This window comes from Dama dama, chromosome 5, assembly GCF_033118175.1.
Source record: "Dama dama isolate Ldn47 chromosome 5, ASM3311817v1, whole genome shotgun sequence".
In the NCBI taxonomy this organism is placed as follows: Eukaryota; Metazoa; Chordata; class Mammalia; order Artiodactyla; family Cervidae; genus Dama; species Dama dama.
The window spans coordinates 21,000,621-21,020,359 of NC_083685.1; the positions used below are offsets into that span (position 1 = coordinate 21,000,621).

The window sequence follows — 19,739 nt, forward strand, 5'->3', positions numbered from 1 at the left end:
CTCCTTGGAAGAAAAGCTATGACCAACCTAGACAACATATTAAAAAGCAGAGACATCACTTTGCCAACACAGGTCTGTCTAGTCAAAGCTGTGTTTTTTCCAGTAGTCATGTATGGATGTGAGAGCTGGACCATAAAGAAGATAGAGCACTGAAGAATTGATGCTTTTGAAATGTGGTACTGGAGAAGACTCTTGAGAGTCCCTTGGAAACTCTCAGAGAGATCAAACCAGTCAATCCTAAAGGGAATCAACCCTAATATTCACTGGAAGGACTGTTGCTGTTGCTGAGGTTGAAGCTCTAATACTCTGGCCACCTGATGTGAAGTGCTGACTCGCTGGCAAATACCCTGATGCTGGGAAAGATTGAGGGAAAGAGGAAAAGGGGATGACAGACGATGAGATGGTTGGATGGACATGAGTTTGAGCAAACTCAGGGAGATGGTGAAGGACAGGGAAGCCTGTTGTGCTGCAGTCCATGGGATTGCAAAGTGTCAGATGTGACTTAGCAACTCAACAACGACAATCCTTGTGCTATTCTAGAAAGCTCTGCCCAGTCCCAGTCCTGTCGTCCTTTGTTGTTGTTCAGTCATGTCCAACTCTCTGCAACCCCATGGACTGCAACATGCCAGGCTCCACTGTCCTCTGTGTCATAGTGGACAGCATTATAAGTGAGCTAGGCAATCAAGCAAAAACAAGTCACCTCCCAGCTTGCCCTTCTACAAAATGGGCCTACATGGGTTATTTCCAACAAGTTTAAAGGATAGTAGAGATCTCTGAAATCATTAAAACAGTCCAACAATAGTCAAGTCAGTGACTAAAGGCACCAGGGCCAAGCATTCAGTTTCAGTAATTACATATCCTCTGGTGATCACTAATAAAATATTTTTATGGGACTTTTTTCCTTAAACACACTTTTTTTTTTCAAATTATTTTTTATTGGAGTATAGTTGCTTTACAATGTTGTGTTAATTTCTACCACATGTGTGCAAAGTCGCTTCAGACTCTTTTTGACCCTATATACCATAGTCCACCAGGCTCCTCTATCCATGGGATTCTTGAGGCAAGAACACTGGGGTAGGTTGCTGTGCCCCTCCTCCAGGGGAACTTGCTGACCAAGGGGTGGAACCCACATCTCTTACGCATCCCCTGCACTGGCAGGCGGGTTCTTTACCTCTGGTGCCACCTGGGAAGCCCAGTTTCTACCGTACAGCAAAATAAATCAGCCATTCATTTACATATATCCTCTCCCTTTTGGACTTTCTTTGCATTCAAGTGAGTTCAAATAGTTTTAAAAGAAGATAAACTTATTCTTTTAAAAAAGGCATTTACCTAGATCTTCATTCCCTAGAACCTTTTTGACTGGTGCAGCATGTCCACCTAAGGTTGCTTGACCTCTTGACTATCTACTGAGCTGACAGGTTCGACATAGATTATCCACGTCTTCAGAAGTGTCCTTTCGTGAGCTTCCTGTGCTATGTAGAATAAATGAGGCACGTTTACTGATGACATTTAGGGCATCTCTCATGAAGTTCTTTCTACTCACAATGATTCTTTATTGTGTCAGGGATCAGGAGAATTCTCAGAATCCTATATTCCAGTTCTTTAGTAGGTTGCTCATTGAGTTCCAAGGGGAGAAGAAAAGCTCTGCACAAAACACTGATCTATTAAGTAGGTCTGGCATTTAAACAAGCAATGCTGAGATCCAGATGAAGCTGACGTGCGTGAGAACGAGGCAAGGGAGGCAGGTGCTGTGCAGGTAATTTAGGGTTTGTCTTTGCAACAGAATTTGGCTCATTTTAGATAAATAAGCCATCGGTATGAGCCATTATCCCAGTAGAAATAAATAAAAACAAAGAAAGGTAAAATAAGAGGAAGGGCCACTGTATTTCATAGATTATCTGTTAGCTGTGGGAGGAGAGAAGGAGGAATTGGGGAAAGAAAACAATCACTGCATTTTATATTCATTTGAATTTTCCAGAGAAGGGGATGCAATTCAGCATTTTCTCATTCTTCCTGTCCTTGACCTTGATGCTATTTTCTTGTGTCCCTTTTTCTCTTTGTACAACGACCTTTGTCTTGTTTTCCTTTCACATTTGACCTCATGCTTCCTCCGTGGGGTTAATAATAATCCTCCATTCATGGCACTCTTTCAGGGCTCACTTGACCAATAGATACTTTCAATAATAAGCATAAGATGTAGCCACATGTTTGTGTTTTTAAAAATACTTATTTGGCTGTGCTAGCCAGGTCTTAGTTGTTGCACGTGGGATCTTCCATCTTAATGTTGCAGCATTAGGACTCTTGATTGCGACCTGTGGGAACTTGTTCCCTGACTAGGGATTGAAACTGGGCCCCCTGCATTGGGAGCATGGAGTCTTCATCACTGGACCGCCAGTGAAGTCCCTGTATCCACATTCTTGGAACTTGGCAATTTTGGTTTAGAGTGCCCAGATTTTCCATTTGAAGTCCAAAATTCTTGGGTGTTTCAGCTTCTTCTGGTTGGATCAAAATATGGTACAGTCTATCGGTCATTTGGGAGCCGGTGGAATTTGTTTTTCCTCTCATTTTTTTTCGTAACTGGATGGTCGCCCTGGATGATGTGCGGCACTTCTTTTGCTGGTTGTGGGAGGGTGTGAAGCAGCTCCTGTCTCACTGAAAACAGATGCCCAGAGATGCTTTTCCACTGGCTTTACCCTGCTTTTCTAGGGGGTGACCACCGCAGAGTGAAGGGAGCTTGCAGACAGTGATGGTGTCAGTGACAGTCTGTTCCGTCTCCCCCAGCTCTGGCCCGACACAGCCTCTGGGTTGGTCTGAGGCACTTCGGGCAAGAAAATACTCAAAGGCATTTTTTAATCGTGTAAAGCTGAACATCATTCACAAAAAGTCATTACGGCTATTATTTACTATTTATGTGCCAGACTCATAGATAACCACATAATTCTTTTTGAAAAAGATTTATCTGGCTGTGCCAGGTCTTAGTTGCAGCACACAGGATCTTCAATTTTTGCTGCGGTATGTGGGATCTTAGTTCCTTGAGCAGGGATCAAAACTGCCCCCCCCCCCCCCCCCCCCGCATTGGGAGCATGAAGTCTTAGCCACTGGATCTCCAGGAAAGTCCCTTTTTCTTTTTAAGGAAGGGGAAACTCTGCTAACACTTTTAAAATCAGGAAAGATCTAACCCTTAGCTTAGAATTTTGTTGAGCTGAACTGTAAAGCACTCAAAGATAAGATTTTACCAAGATGTAAAATCCTGTTGATGGTGGTCTGCAGAGGGGAGCAGTACTTGAGGATGAGCTACAGTGATGCAGCAGGTAGGGATGAACCCCCGGGCTCTGGATCCAGAGCTTGTTGGCCTCAGCTTGAATCCTGGCCCTGCCACTTGTTAAGTCTGGGCCTTTGGATGAGTTATGTATAAACTCCCTGTGCCTCACTTTCCTTATCTGCAAGATGGGAAAACAGTATCTACTTTAGTCACGTGGTTGTGAAGATTAAATGAGTTAATCTAATGAGCCGCTATCCAAGAGAACTGCCTGCGGTGGTAGAAATCCTCTCTTCTCTGCTGCCCAACAATGTGGCCACCCGCCACATGAGCCCTTGCCACACAGGTAGCTGGTATGTCTGAGAAAAGGAAGAGGTTGTTTTATTTATTTCGATTTGAATTACTTCAAATTTAAGTTGCCCTACATGGCTAGGGAGGGCTTCCCTGGCGGCTTAGTGGTAAAGAATCCACCTGCCGATGCAGGAGATGTATGTTCGATCCCTGGGTTGGGAAGATCCCCTGGAGGAAGAAATGGCAACCTACTCCAGTCTTCTTGCTTGGAAATCCCCATGGACAGAGGAGCTTGGTGGCCTCAGTCAGTCCATGGGGTCACAAAGAATCAGATGTGAGTTAGTGACTAAACAACAACATGACTTGGAGCAACCATACTAGGCTTTACAGATTTAAAGCATTTACAGCTGTGCCTGGAACTATGTGCCGTCTGCCATCACCACCCTGGCACGGAGCACCAGCCACGCGTGTTCCCCCCCGCTCCCAGATAACACCACTGCAGAGTCTGCCATGGCCTGCTGTCACTCTGCACTGCAAGAACACTTTAACAATTTTTAATACAATTTTTTTAAGTTGACAGATTGTATTCTCATTTTTATTCAGTTCAAGAAAACTTCTTTTTTTGGTTGCCCAGCATGCAGGATCATAGTTCCCCAACCAGGGATTGAACCTACACCCTGAAGTGGAAGCATGGAGTCTCAACCACTGGACTGACAGGGAAGTCCCAACTATTTTGTCAGTATCATCATCCCATCCCATCTTGAGTCTTTATAGCACTTATCACTATCTAAAATTAGGTCATTTATTGATCTTTCTTACGGGACTAGAATACAAGCTCCATGAGAACAGGGCTTTCTCTCTGTCCTCCATTATAATACTAGCATTCAGAGCATGGAATGCCTCCCTCTAGTAATTTGAGCTGGCCCTTTAATAAGAAAGGGTTCTCTCTAGTTGAGAATTAGTGGTAATCTCAATCTCTGGTCTGACTCCCTCCCACCCCCCGCCACATTAGGTAGTGTATATTGTATTGGTGCCATGAGAGGACTTGGAAATATCAATACTACCTTGTCGGGCATGAGGATAAGGCAGAGGAGGAAGCAGTCCTAGCTCATGTAGGCCTCTGGGAAGTTTGCAAATAAAAATGCCAGAAAACTCTCAAGCCACGTACAAAGGAAATATAGTTTAATTTCAGTGGGAGGGAAAGGGGGGCTTGTTGAGGACTCTCTGCGGAGCCTGTGACATACAGGATCCCACTGGGCACAGCTTACTGACACCTGGACTGTTAGTTCTGTTAGGGGCCGACTGTGGGTTGTTGTTCGCCAGCACTGACGCGGGCACAGTGCCAAACCCGAAAGGTGGCTCTGCCCGTGGGAACTAAGCTGGTTTCATGCTTTCTCACCTCTCCAGTGGAGGCAGAAATTCAGGAAATGCTCATGCCGAGCTTTGATGATGGTTTTTCTGGTCCGTGATGGAATGAGAGAAAAAGGACAATGTGGTGACTTTTCCATAAGGCTAAGTTTATTTGGTTCAGAGGGTGAGTCTTTATTTTCATTTTAGAAATTCCCCATTCCATGAATTCTGCAGGCCTAGAAACCATTTGAGTCACCAAGAGGTTTATGGTGATGGCCAGGAGCTTAACATCATCATTGTCTTTTTTTTTTTTTAATAATTCAGTATTATGGAAGTTCACTTTATTTAATTGGCTGCCTTGGGTCTTAGTCGCGGCATGTGGGATGTTCGTTGCATCAGGTGGGGCTTTTTGTTGCTGCACGTGGACTCGCCAGTAGTGGCTCATGAGCTTAATTGCACCAAGGCATGTGGTATTACCTCCCTGACCAGAGATCAAACCCGCATCCCCTGCATTGCAAGGCAGATTCTTAACCACTGGACAACCAGAGAAGTCCTCTCAATTTTGTCTTCTAATTTTTCTTTTGAAGTTTAGGAGGCCCATTACAACAGGTCAAGCAACCATGTGTGCTTTTACATATGTGCTGAGGTTAAAGGTCAAGCCAGCGTATGTTCTAAAGTGCTCACTGTGTACTCAGTCCTATGCCTACAGCTTACCAGGGATGTAAGGCTCAGCCGCCAGAGTACAAAGAAAACCAAGTATAATTAAATCCTTGTGAGGATGCCAAGTCAGGGGCCAGGGGAAGGGTAACCCAGCACACAGCACCTGGAGCTCTTTCTCATTTACCTGCCTGTCTACCGTATGAGGCTTTGTGAATCCCAGACACAAAATGTGGGGGCCACATCCCAATCATTTTAGTGTTCCTGGTACCTTACAAATCACCGGGCACGTGGAGCTGCCTAAGAAACGTCGAGTGGCTGAGGCTGCAGTGACCTAGGTGGTCTCAAGAGGCCGGGACTGAAGCTGACCCCCAACGATGGGCAGGGTTTACACAGGATGAGGTGAGAATGACGTTTTGAGAGTCACAGAGAGACCACTAAACTGTCCCACATGGAAAGAGCATTCCAGCGAGTGGTGGAAAATAAAGTCAGGTAGAAAAGTGAGGGCTGGATTGAGCTGCTTATTAAAAGTCGCTCAGAAAAGCTGAGCTGGAACAGAGAGGAAATGGGGAGAAAGTTGAGTTTTTACCGATTAGAGCCAAAGTGCTACCAGAGGGAATTGAATCTGGCGGGGATGATGCAGCAGGGAAGGGAGGGGACGGGAAGGGCAGCAGCCACCCAGCCTGAGGCGCCAGGGACTCAGGGTGAACAAGGCCAACGGCAGAACCACCTTGTACCGAGGGCTCACATGCCAGGCGCTGAGCTACCCTGAGCTACAAACATTCTGAGGATTAGAGAGCCTCCTCATCTCTCACAGGGCTAGCAAACAAGCTGAAGGGGTTAAATGAGTTCCTTAAAGTCACTACTAGCCAGGGGCTGGGTTGGGTTTCATCCCTCAGACTCCACAGCCACACCCTTAGGTGAACTCCAAGGTTCTTGGCAGGTGAAGGTGAAAAGCGTGTATGCCCTATGGGGGCAGAACATCCTTTGCCCCATACTCCACTTGTTAAAACTCTTTTGCTCTTTCCTTTTCCTATGTTTTAAGCTTCTCTAGTCTACTCTTTTTTGGCTTGGGCTAACTGGGAGAATACTTTTTTTTTTTTTTTTTTAAACGAGTTGAGTGGACCATTTTTTAAAAGTCTTTGTTGAATTTATTACAATATTGCTTCAGTCTTACATTTTGGTTTTTCTAGCTGCTAGACATGTGGGGTCTTAGCTCCCTGACTAGGGATCAAACTCATATCCCTTGCATTGGAAGGTGAAGTCTTTACCATGGACCACCAGGAAAGTCCCCAGTGCTTCTTCCTGATGCTCATGAAAAAAGCATGTTTCTTTGCTCCTGAAGTTGCAGAAAATTCTGGAGTATTCTGGACTAAGAAGCTAGTTTTATTAAGGAACAACAAGCTTACTCTGCTCTTCAGTGTGGAAATGTGTGTAAAGGTGTATACTTATTTGGTTTATTATCAAACAAGTGTTTTAAGACATCTGGACTTCCGAGACTGTTGCTGACTCACTTAAAATGTAACTCCTAATTTCTAAAAGTTTGCTTTTCTAATTGTTTGCCTTACTTGATAATTTATCATCTTAGTAATACAATTTAAATCATTATCTGTTTTACTGACATAGAAAATTTTAGGGTTTCCTCATTGGTTAGAGGAGGGGCTTGGGATTCCTCTCTTCATACACAAGGTTGAATTAAGTGTAGATTCTAACATTTTCTTTACTCAGATGGAGATTGAATCTGCCTGTTCAGATCAACAATTGAATGGCTAACCAGCCTGGGGAGGGGAGAGAGAGGAGGACGGGGATTCCTTCTTGAGACAAATTCAGTCCAGCCAAGAGCGCTGCAAGAAACGCCCCTTGGGTCCTGCTGAGGAGCTGCGCTGCTTCTGCAGCCTGACTGACCTGCTTGGAACACCCTCTATGGAAGATTTTCTTCTTCCTCGGAGAAGCTACACGGTCACTATTTTACAGCTGAGGCAAGATACTATTGGTCGTTTTCGTCCAAAAAATACACAGCATAGGTATGTAAAATTTATGACTTGAGACACATGAGAGCAATCAGAATTCGAGGGGGAGCATCCTCCTGGTGAACCCCATTTTTGAATCTGACCAAGTCAGGCAGTGGTGCTCCCGGGGGAGACTGGCCAGGTCTGGAGACCTTGTGGGCTGTCACGGCCAGGAAGGGGCACTTCCGCCATCTGGTGGGTAGAGGTTGGGGTACCACTAAACAGCTTATGACACACAGGATGTCCCCCCTCAAAGCAGAATGCTCTTGCCCCGAAGGTCACAGCACTGGGGTGGAGGCGGTCTAATCCGAGGCGGGCCTTTTCCCCCTTCTGACTTGAGGTTTATCCTGCTCTCCTTAGAGTTCTGGGATTGCTAGTAAACTGTGGGTGACGGAGCGCTCAGGAGGGACAGGCACGCAGCCTCCTTCCTATAACAGAGGGCTCCTGACCTGGGAAGAGAGGCAGCCATCAGTGAGAGACCACCAGGCTGCTGAGAGGGTTTCTCCACACCTTCAGCTCTTGGGAGGCAGGTGTGCACAAAGGCACTGCTTTACACATCTCACTGTTCTGCATTTCCTTTTTTTCCCCCCTTTTGCTCAGAAGAAAGGAGCTAGCTGTACGTAAAATTTGCATAAGAATACAATCATTTTCTTCCCATTATCGGAACAGTTTGAGATTTTGTTTTTCCTGTTTGAATGGTTCAGTGAACTGGGAAATGGGAAGGGTGAATGTAAGATAATTCTGGAACCCCCCAAAGGGGACTCCAAATTTACAGTGATAAAGCTGCATATTTCTGCAGACATTAAATGGATATATCCAAGTTGACCCAATATACATTTTCAACAGGGGTACTTTGATCTAAACATTCAGGGCACCCCTAGGAAATGTTGATGTTTAGAGGCTTAATGTTTCTTGAATGCAAAGGAATTCCTGTTTTAAAGGAGACCACTTTTTGTTACTGTTTTTAGTCACCAAGTTGGGTCTGACTCTTTGCAACCCCATGGACTGTAGCCCACCAGGTTCCTCTGTCCATGGGATTCTCCAGGCAAGAATACTGGAGTGGCTTGCCATTTTCTTCTACAGGGGATTGTCCCACCCCAGGAATTGAAACCGCATCACCAAGCCCAAGAGACCACTAAATACTTGCATATATCTTATGAAGGTTCTAAAGACTCCTAAGAAATTTATGAAACCATACCCAACCTCTTAATCTTTCACATGTGGTGGCACTTTTAGAAAACATTTCCAGGCTGGGAGAAATGAAACTACAGGCTCCATGGCCACCAGGAAACCCTGTTTACAAAAAAGGGCCATAATTTAAACTTTGTAATTTACACAAATATACTAGAGAAGTTAAAGAAATGTATTGAGCTGGTCATTTAAAAAATGGTCTTCTACTTGAAAAAGGTCGATTCCAAAGTACGATTACTCTGGTTATAAAAATCCCAGTTTAGAAATAAGATACAGGTGCAAACTGAAAAGCTACTTATCTTCTTTAAAAAGCTTCTGTATTAAGTACAGGAAGGTATTCCAACAGAACACAGAAGATGCATGAAGAATTATTAAAATACTCTTGGGGCAAACCCTTTCACACTTTGTTCAGTGACTTTGGGGATGTAAATGAAGGTTCTGTTTCCCTCTGTTGGGGGATATAAAGTATCGCTGTGCAGTCTTTCAGTGGAGAAACCACCTTTCTCTGAGCACCTCTCTGAGAGAGGCACCCCTCAGCAGACAGCTGGGAAACGCCAAGTGAAACAGATGCAAACCCGGCCACTACTGGAGCTTACATTCCTGAGGCGGGAGGGACAGATGAGCCTACACATTATCAATTCATACCAAAAAAGCGGGCTTTCTGCCAGCAGGCTACATTAAACTGAAGTTACTAAATTCCTTACCGACCATTATTTAAGAGTAGATAAATCTAAACATGAGCATACAAGTAAAATGAGCTATAATGTACGAAACTTATCTCTATCATTTGCTCTTAAAAACTCTCAGACAATATTACATTGTGTTAACCCATAAAACTGCTCTACTTCCATTAGCTGAGTAATTTTTTTTTGAGTAATGTTTTAAGATGCCATACTTATCTGACAAATTCTTAGTATCAACAATTGCATTATCCTTTAATGCAACTTATAGTAATATTTATTTTCTAAAATCCCTAATTCTCTTTGGACTGATAGTGAAGCAGTTAGCTAACTTTTTCCCTCAAGATTTGTAAAGAAATTAAAATAGGGAAAACACTCCTTATCACCTCAGAATTCCCGAGAACCATCTGCTCCATATTTGTTGTTGTTGTTGTTACTGTTTGGTTTTTAAATTTTATTTTTCAAATTCGAGGATAATTGCTTTACAATGTTGCATTGCTTTACAATGTTGCATCTGCCATACAACAACGTGAAATCAGCTGTAAGTATACACATGCTAGGTATTTTTGAGCACTTATTTTTAAAGCCCAAATTAAGATGGTAAAATCAATTGATATATAATTGGCTTCTGATATGTCTGATAACATTTGAAAACTACAATGTAAAATCTCTAATATATTGTCATTTAAATATACTGTTTAAATGTACCTTTAACCACATGTTTGGATGTATGGGTGAATCAAGGTATATTAAAGTAAATCAGTAACAACTTGTGCATAATTGAGGAGAGAAGACTAGTAGCTCACAGAAAAGAACATTAGTCCCTGGAAGGGAAACGGTTCTCAACAAAGAAGGATCTGTCTTCATTTTGCCTCTGCATGGTCTGTCCACAGACAAGATGTATTGCTCTCACTGCAACATGTGACTCTGCTTTTCCTTCTTACCGCCCCCCTACCCCACCTTTTTTTTCTGATTCTCCTTCTGACTGTGGTCAATTGTGAAAATAGTGAGGGTGCCTCACTCGGGGAGGAACTCACATTTCTAACAGTCTTCATGTTACCCTATGTTGGGGCCATTTTAGAAACATTCTCCCTTTGATGAATAACATGGTCAAGGCTGTCTTTGGCCAGGCATCCTTTATGGACTGATCAGTCCCTCAGTCCCTCCTTTGTTGTTGTTTTCTGGCTTCAAGGGGCTTTCGTTGTGGAGAGTGGGCTTAGTTGCCCTGCAGCATGTGGGATCTTAGTTCCCTGACCAGGGATCAACCTGAGTCCCCTGCGTTGGAAGGCGGATTCTTAACCATTGGACCACCAGGGAAGTCCCTGGCCGGTCCCTTCTGGCAGCTCTTCGTCATGCTGTACTTATGCCCGATCAGGTAGCCCATGGTGCAAGGGCCTTTGGAAGCTGTCAGGGGTCCCTGTAACTAGATATTTTGGCCTTCCCCAGGCAGCACCTTGGCAGCTCCTAAGGATTTAATTTTCTCATCTTGCTCCTGTGCTCCGGCCTTGTACATGCACATGTAAAGGGCTGCAGGGGATAATTCAGCAGGAGTGGTATGCTCCAATTTCAGCAGTTCAACAGAACTGTGTGAGCTACAGTATGTGTCAGGCTCACATGGGCAGGTGGGCAGGGGCATGTAGACCAAGACTGGCTTAGTTATCTCCCCCTTAGAGGGGTGGGATTTGTAAGTATATTCAAATTGGTCTGATTCAAACAAGGAAAACGATTTTCATGTCACCACTTAGTAATTTCGCCAGATGTAGAGGGTACCCATGTACAAAAGGCTGACACAATGACCATCTAAAATATTTTATTTCTGGATTTGGCACTTTAAATGTGTCTATACTTATAACAGGAGTCTATAATTTACAGGTTGGATTGTAAATAAAGCTGTAAGGCCCTACACATTGACTGTATCATTCAGGATCAGAAGAGGCAGTTAATTGTCACAATGGAATTGTAGGGGGGGAAAAAAAAAAAAAGAAAACCTGGCAGGATTTTTCAGAACTGGACGGAAGCAGCCAGGTGCTCTACTTAACAGATTGTGAACACGAGAGCTTTAACAGACAAAAAACTGGGACCTTCGTCTAGAAAACTCAGTAGGCTTATGAGACTTCTTTTTCCTAAGATTTTTCTCTTTTAATGTGGACCATTTGTTTAAAATCTTTATTGAATTTGTTACAATATTGCTTCTGTTTTGCATGTTGGTTTTTTGGCCCTGAGGCATGTGGGATCTTAGCTTCCTGACCAGGGATCGAACCAGCAGCCCCTGCATTAGAAGGCAAAGTCTTAACCACTGGACCACCAGCAAAGTCCCTTATGAGATTTTTAAAGGCAGAATTTTAATGTGCTAGATGAAGCTGTGCTCTGTTACTGGGCAGTACTGATAAAGAGCATCGAAGCAATTCATTCACAGGCCTAAGAAGCCTGGGTGATGAGGTTCTTTAGGGTTCAACAGTTCGCATTGCTGAACAGGTCAACCTTCCCATAAGGATTTATACTTCTGTGGGCCACTAATACTAATGTACCAAGGCCTCACAGCATGTCTGGTGGAAAGAAACTGGCCCCAACTGCTTAACAACTCCTAACTTCACTTGGTTTTCCTTTGAGGTTCAGAGATAGATAATCTGCTTCTCACTTAAGTTTCAGACTCAAGATGAAAAGCCACCCAGAAAGGTCTTATGGGCCTCTGGGCCTACATGGGAAGGCCCCCTAATGTGCCCATAGCCTGCTGGTGGGTAAAGTCAAGGTGCCGTTCCAGACTTAGTCAATGAGGATCAAACTGCTGAGTTCCATTCTACAACTGAATGAGCCACAAGAACACCACTGAACACACAGCATGCTCAACCTATCTTCGGGAAGGTCTCAACTCTGGCCATATTTGTTTCAATTTAGATTCTACCCCCCCACCCCCCACAAAAACCCCATGTCTTTGCCCTCAGAGAGTAACGTTGCACTTTGCTCATCTCTGAACCAGGTCCTAATACTACAGCCTCACTATACTGAAAATCTCTTTCTGTTGAAAACTGATTGCAGCACTTTCTTGATGGGAACGAATTCCTCACTTGTGTGTGAAACCCATCACACAATTCAGAGGCCTAGAAGGATGACCTATCTTTTCCCTCTGTCATCAAAGACTATGTCCTACCTGCCTCCCCCAGCCCTCCCCCATCCAGTGCAATAGGACATGTCAGTGAGCAAGTATCTCAATGGCTGAAAGCGGCTGCTCTGTTCCCCAGGGATTTTCTAGTCCGCCCACCATGATTCAACCAAAAGATAAAGATGACTCACTATCGAAGACAAGGATTGACCCCTCCTTGAAAAGGACAGGCTCTGCCTAATAACTTTTGCTATATTCCCAGAACAGAAAATTTAAAAAATAGCAAAGCCTTTCTTCATCTTTCTCATCAATGTGCAAGACAGATATTTATAAAAACTGGATCTATTCCCACATGCCACAGCCACTGAGGGAGACGTGACACCGTGTCCTTTACCTGAGTTGATGCTTGTGATAGTTGGAGAAACGGGGGTTCCTTCGATGTCTGGAGTGTGGCAGGAACCTCATCACATACACTCGTCATTAAGAGAAATTACATTAGAAACCATTAGAAAAATATGGCTGCCTTTGGATGATTAAGCCATGATAGGGATGGACCTGTACCTTGGGGAGCCAGTGTTTTCACAGTGAGGTTACACTAAAGGTGGCCCTTTCAGAGTGTGGTGCCACTCATTTCCAGGTGGACTGTGTGACTTTAAGAAAATCAGTACTGCAATAGTCCTGGGAATTAACATTAATATGTGGCAGCAATGTCACATAAGAAATGACTCAAATGGACTTTCCTGGTGGTCCAGTGGCCAAGACTCCCAATGTAGGGGGCCCAGGTTTGATCTCTGGTCAGGGAACTAGATCCCACGTGCAGAAACTAAGACACAGTGCAGCCAAACAAATAAAAAAGAAATGCCTCATAAATCCTCTTACCTATGTAGTAAATAACAGGGGTTCAGCCTGCATTTAGAAACATGGTGGGAAGGAACTCTGAAGAGCAAAGATCATGGATCTTACATGGGTCTAAATGTAACATCTTAAGTGTTGTCAAAGAGGCAACAAAGAGAAAGATTGTAGCAGCAGAATATTGTATGCCTAGAATTGGATTATTAACAGCATTCTTCTGTTTTCTTTATTGTAGCTTTTAGCATCTCAGGCTTGTTCTTGTGTGCTAGCTGATTGAAGTGCACTGCTCACTCCTAAGAATCAGCTAGTAGGAAGGATCTGGAAAAGAGGACAACACTTATTCCCTCTTCCCTTACAGGTTCAGAGGAGTAGAGAATTCTTGCTTCACACGGTTATTTCTGATAAAGTGGTATACAGGGATAATCATAAAAGTATTCATTTGTCTGCTCCCCAGTGTAGAAACTTGTGAAAAAACATAAACTCTGGTTTTCTGATTAACAAAAGGGTCTTTTAAGACATCTGTGAGATGCCCTCAGAGACTATGGCGAGGTTCTGTAAAATGTAACCTTTCACCTACAAAAAGGCTGCTTTCTAACTGGTTGCCTTACTTGATTATTTGTTGTCCTGATCATAATATTTAAAACAGCATCTGCAATTTTTTTCCCCTCAAGGAATAAATCAATACTTGTAAGGTGTCCTTATTTGATTTTTTGGTTGGCCAGAAGAACTATATTCTTCTCCTTTCCTTTCATGCATAAAGTATAAATAAACAGTGCATCTCTGGTTTAAGCAAATTTTAAAAATCTTTACAATATTTAAATAGTCATACCCAAATCCAGCTGGTGGATAACAGGCACAAAAGCATGGGACAAACTCATCTGCTAAAGAACAAAAGAGAGGGACTATTTTTCTAAAGGTTTTTTTTTAAAATTAATTACAAGTATACATTAATTCAGAGCTGGTTTTTTCCCCTCTAACTTCTTCCTAAATTGGAGAGCTCAGAATCTGGCCTAACTCAATTGGCCTCGTTACCATCATGTTCCACTTAAATCCTTGTGCACACAGTATTTATTGGGTTCTCTACTATTCACAGGAAGCTCTAGCTCTGCTCCTGGGGCACAGACAGAGTCCTAACCCCACTGATCCACTTAATACATGTACTATGATTGACAGTCAATAGCCTCATCTTTGTTTTAACGGACCGAGCATCATTCTTATCGTTGACAAATTATCATTCCCAGTTTGGGCTTAGTACAAATCGGACACATCTTTTCCTTCTTCAAACACAAACTCTAATTTGCCTCATCTTTTTGGACCACTGTGATTCTGCTTCTTCTCAGCTGTGTTTTACCTGCCAACATGTATGAGGCAGACATACAGAAAAAAGTCCAGTGCAACTTTCTGTCAGGGGATATGACTGGACTTTCGGCTGTGAAATTTGAGTCATGTTTGAGTAATGAAATAAACAAACTAAAATGCATCGCAAGCACAAGAGTCAGCCCTTAACCAGTATCTTTCAAAAAATAATTTCAGCTAAGAAAAAAAAAATTCTATTCACTTTCACAACCTGCTGACTCTTGAATGACTGACATCATTCCATTAAAAAAAAAAAAAGCCTCTCCTGCTTCTCTTCCTAGAAAATGGTAATTTTCCTCTTGATTAAATGTTTATTATAGAAAATAAAGGACTTCCCTGGTGGCTCAGATGGTAAAGCATCTGCCTACAATGTGGGAGACCTGAGTTAGATCCCTGTGTCGGGAAGATCCCCTGGAGAAGGAAATGGCAACGCACTCCAGTACTCTTGCCTGGAAAATCCCATGAACAGAGGAGCCTGGTAGGCTATAGTCCATGGGGTCGCAAAGAGTCGGACATGACGGAGCAACTTCACATTCACATTCATAGAAAATAAAAGCCAAGAGAAAAAATCATGCATTATTAAGAAGCATCTTTTAAAATAAGACCAGGATGTGACAGTGCTTTATTACCTGTAAAGCCCCACACAAACGCAAAGAAAGTAGGCTTAGAATCATCCCTGATATCAGGTAGGCCTCTGCCCTGGTAACAATCTTCCGAGGATGTAAGTAGGTGTCTGGGGTGTTGTTATGCCCAAACTGCAGAAGTCAGAGTAAGAAATAAAAAGACACCACGATGCCCTCCAATCAGACTGCCACTGCAGTCCCTCAGCCCCCCTCAGAAGACCTCTCTCATGCCAATGGGGGTACCTCCTAACAGCCATTCCTGCCCATCGGGGGTCCAGATTATTCAGAAACTCTGCAGGGAAAGAGCAGCCCCTTCTTGCCACTGGATGTTCTAATCATAAACAACTTGTGCTTTTTATATCAAAGTGAAGTCTGTCTTTCTGCAAGTACTACTTGCCTTTGTTGGAACTCATGGAAATACTCTAAAACACAAAATCCCTCTGCTGCCTGACAGACCTTGAATATTTGAAGACAAATAGGACACGTTCACTCCCCTGCCCAACCTTTCTGCTGGTTTAAACATCAAAGCTGGAGATGTGAAAATTGGTGTCATTAAGCTAGCACCTACCTAACTAGTCTGGAACGGTTAATCTGAGTCAAACACTTATTGCACACTTGGTGAGTGAAGCATATAAAGGCGCCTAGTTTCTGCCCTTTAAGGATACACAATCCAGTAGATAGAATTAATCTCAGTTAACAAACATAGTGTGTCCGCTTTGTCTTAAGGACTTTTTATGGCTGACCTTATTCCAGATAAAAGAAAAAAGGCTTTTTCTTTTCTTGCCATATGAGAAAATGATAAATAAATATAAAAATAAGTATGTCTTAAAAGTCTCCATGCTGTTAACATCAGTATTGCCACAAATGCACTCTGTCAATTAAGTAATGATGATGCTAAAATGAATTTATCCAATGAATGACAGATGACAGTTATGCACCCACAAGAGTGATTTTCTGCCATAGGTAAAAGGATTCATTTGTTCTTTTTGAAAAGAATCAACAATAAAAATATCTAATTGCCAAGAAAACTGTTTGTTAGATTGTTAGTATCTACAAATGCTACAGGAAAAATCTCATACACATGAATTATTGTCCAGTACTTTAGATATTAAGTATACCTAAACTAAATATACTGAGTAATTACATCATGATGCAGAGGAATAATAAAAATTATTTTATCTTAAGGTTTTCCAGTAGTGTCTATGCACATGTAAACATATGTATAAAGACACACATATAAATTTACCACAAACCTTAAAACCTTCTCCCAAAATATATTTCACATAAAATGAACATTTAGCCAAAATAAATAAATTCAAAACATCTTTGGAGGTACAAGTCACTTTAAATGTTAGCATTATTTTCCTTGCAATTCAATGGCAAGACAATGCAGAGGAATTCTTGATTGTGCAAAACAAAACAAAAAACAAAACAAAACCCATTTAATAAAACAATAATAAGGCTCTTGAAATACATTTCAGACTTAAAAGTCTTAAAACGGCAATTCTAGCATTAACATTCTTACAGGTAGGTTTCTGGAAATGGGTAATACATTACGGTAGAACAGTCGGGCGGCTTGTATTTTGTTATTAAGACTGATTGCTGCAACTTAAATAACAGAGCGCGATTATACTTCCTCTTACGGCCACTTCGTTTCATTATGGAAATAGATCATACTGCCTAATACCAAAGCTTGTAATTAATACAGGTCAGCAAGAAAACAGGTAAGTTAGATAAACTGGAGTAACTCGCTGTAGTAGACGGCGGCTCTGTAGCCGAGCCTGGAGCCCTGCTGCATATTTGCATTCCGCTCAGTTTCAAGATTCACAAACAAATCGTTATTTAGGGTAAACTAAAGCCCACACCAAAGCTTCAGAAAAGGGCTGTAAAGGTAGAGTACTTACATAAAGGGTTATCAGGACAGGAGACAATGCAACTTATCTGGGAGGGTCTCTAATGTCCACGGGGTGGTAAAACGCATTTGAAAAGGCGATGTGGATTCGGATGGCCGCCTCCCCACGGCATCCCAGACAAAGCAGGGCCAGGCCCTCGGGCGCTCCTAGTGCACCTGCAATGCGGATCCCTCACCCTACAATCCCACCCCGGGGCTGGCAGGAACGCCCCTGGGCTGCCCTCTCCTCCCGCTTCGGATTGGCTTGGGTGCGCGGCGGGTTCGCACCCCAGCCTGGACTGTAGCCCTGGCAAGGGCAACCCCTCCCAATAACGGGCTGGAAGACCCTGCAGGCAGCCGGCGCGGGGTCGCCGCGCCTCACTTTTGCCCTCCTTTCCATCTATTCTTATCTACCTCCCACCCCCTCCCCCGCGATGTCTCCGTAAGGGGACACCCTTCCCCACCCCGTGGGTCTGGAGGACCCCTCCCCTTGCAGTGAGGGCTTGAAAAATTACTTAAATGAGTTCCCGCTGCGACAGGTGCCGCCGCCCCCCGCCGGCACCCGCAGAGCCTCCCTGCAGGTACCGCCAGGTGAGCGGGGCTGGACTCGGTCACACTTCGGGCCCCGCCTCACCTGCGGGCGCAGCCGTCGCGTTCCTTCAGGCGGCTCCCCCCCTCGGCGCGATCCTCGCGGCGGGAGGCTGCGGGGGCCGGCGGCCCATGGGCGGGGCGGCGGGCGGGGCTGGCTCCTGGCTCCGGCCCTGCCCCGGCCGGGCCGCCGAGGGAGGTCAGTGGGCACCGCCCGCGAAGCGCATCTCGCCGGCTCCCACCCGAGCGCTCGCCGCGGTGCACGCTGGGAGCGGGGGGCCGGGGCGGCGAGAAGGCCTGGCCGCGCTGACCCGGCGGGCGGCCGAGGCGCCGGCGCGGCGGCGGCGGCGGCGGCGGGTCTGTGTCTGCGGGGATGGGCTGGGGAGGCCGATCGATACTCACTTCGCGGGGACGGGTTGACGCCCCGCCCCCACTCTCCCGCAGCTGTGCGGGGCTGGGGAACCGACCAAGGGGAAGGGAGGGTCTGGCCGGTGGGACGCAGGCGCACAGCTCAGGTGCGGCCGCACTGCGGTTGCCCAGGGTAACGCGGGTCCGGGTGGGGCGGGAGGGGAGGAGGAGGAGCGAGGCGGGCGAGCGGGAGCGCGCGCGCTGGGCGGTGGGGGGTGGGGGGGGGGTACCCGTGACAGGCCTGGGATTGGGGAGGGGGGAGGGCGCGCGCGGGCAGCCGACGGGGGCGGGGGCAGAGGCGGTGGGGGGCGGGGGGGAAGGGGCCAGGGCCGGGCGGCGCGCATGCGTGCGGCCCCCGCTCCCCCGGGGCTCGCCGGCCTCGTGCGTGCGCACGCGCGCTGTCCCCCGGAGGCGTCTGGGTGTGCGGAGCGCGCGCGCGCGGCTCGGAGGCGCACCTGTGAGGTGTCCCTTGAGGAGAGGGAGGGTGGGTGCGCGGAGTCCGCGGCCTGGGGCGCTTCAACCCCTCACTTGGAGTGAGTTCTGGGGTGGCCGGGCTGTAGTGTCTTTATTTCTTTTCGGGATCAAGGCGGGGGCGAGGGGGGTGGCTAGGGAGCGGGTTCTGGGTCGGAAGGAGGATGAGTGGATTAAAGAAAAGAAAAACAACCCATTACTTAGGATGGGCCTGGAGCCGGGGCGAGCGCCCGGGCATCGGGTGGGAAAGGTCAGAGTGGCTCCGCGCAGCCGGGCGGCCCGGCGGCCACCCGGGCCGGCCCGGGGGAGGGCAGCCTGGCTTTGGGCCTCGGCGAGCCGGCGTGGGCCCGCAGTGCTGGGGAGCGGGGGTCACAGATGGCGGCCAGGGCGCGCGGCGGCGGAGGGGCAGCGACCGGGGCGAGGCCGGTAAGAGGCCCCGCGGGAGCCGGACTCCCGAGCCGGGCTCCATTGTTGTTGGAGCCGAGGGAAGGGGGAGCAAAACAGCTTTAGAAACCCGTGAAGCCGCGCCTTGGAGCCTTTCCAGGCGGGTCCCCGGAGAGGCGGTAATGGCCGCGCCGTGGGATCAAGGGAGCCGGGCTGTGCCGCGGAGAAGCCTGGCTGCATGGTGTGATGTTGTGTGTGTGTGTGTGTGTTTTTTTAAAGAGCGCCTCGCGTCCCAGCTGAGCCAGCCGAGCATCCTACTCAGGTGATGAGGAACCCCCCGGGCACCCAGCGCAGATCGCTGCTGCCGCTGGACGCCTCCATTGTTTGACCATAACAAGGGCCGGATTCTCACCCAGGTAAACTGGATGGCAGCGCAGTCGAGCTCCCTCTAACCTCCCACATCCAAAGGAATCCTCCTCTTTCAGGACTTTACTCTAGTTTTCTTCCTGGGCCCTGCTTCTGATTAACTCAGTATATCCACTTCCCAGGCATTTCCCCATCTGGCTTAATCTTCCCGCATCTCTCTGCCCAGTCACCTCTCATTTCCCTCAAAATTCAGCTCCTTTGTG

General features: G+C 46.0%; 1 protein-coding gene and 1 long non-coding RNA gene across 4 annotated transcripts in view; one reads left to right on the forward strand and one right to left on the reverse strand.

Annotated features, from left to right (window-relative positions):
* The window catches only part of CCDC92 (coiled-coil domain containing 92), a 35,196-nt gene extending 16,816 nt beyond the window's left edge, over positions 1 to 18,380 (reverse strand). Inside the window, exon 1 of one of the 3 annotated variants that reach the window (XM_061142078.1) lies at positions 18,250 to 18,380. The gene's annotated coding sequence lies outside the window, so the exon portion shown is untranslated. Of the gene's footprint in view, positions 1 to 17,893; positions 18,008 to 18,249 lie in introns of those variants that run through there. The other 2 variants (XM_061142077.1, XM_061142079.1) reach the window with 2 other exon arrangements.
* Positions 18,381 to 18,633: 253 nt separating this feature from the next.
* The window catches only part of LOC133056614 (uncharacterized), a 34,424-nt gene continuing 33,318 nt past the window's right edge, over positions 18,634 to 19,739 (forward strand). The window contains exons 1-2 of the long non-coding RNA XR_009692860.1: positions 18,634 to 18,788; positions 19,390 to 19,526. This is a non-coding gene — a long non-coding RNA (uncharacterized LOC133056614). The remainder of the gene's footprint in view (positions 18,789 to 19,389; positions 19,527 to 19,739) is intronic.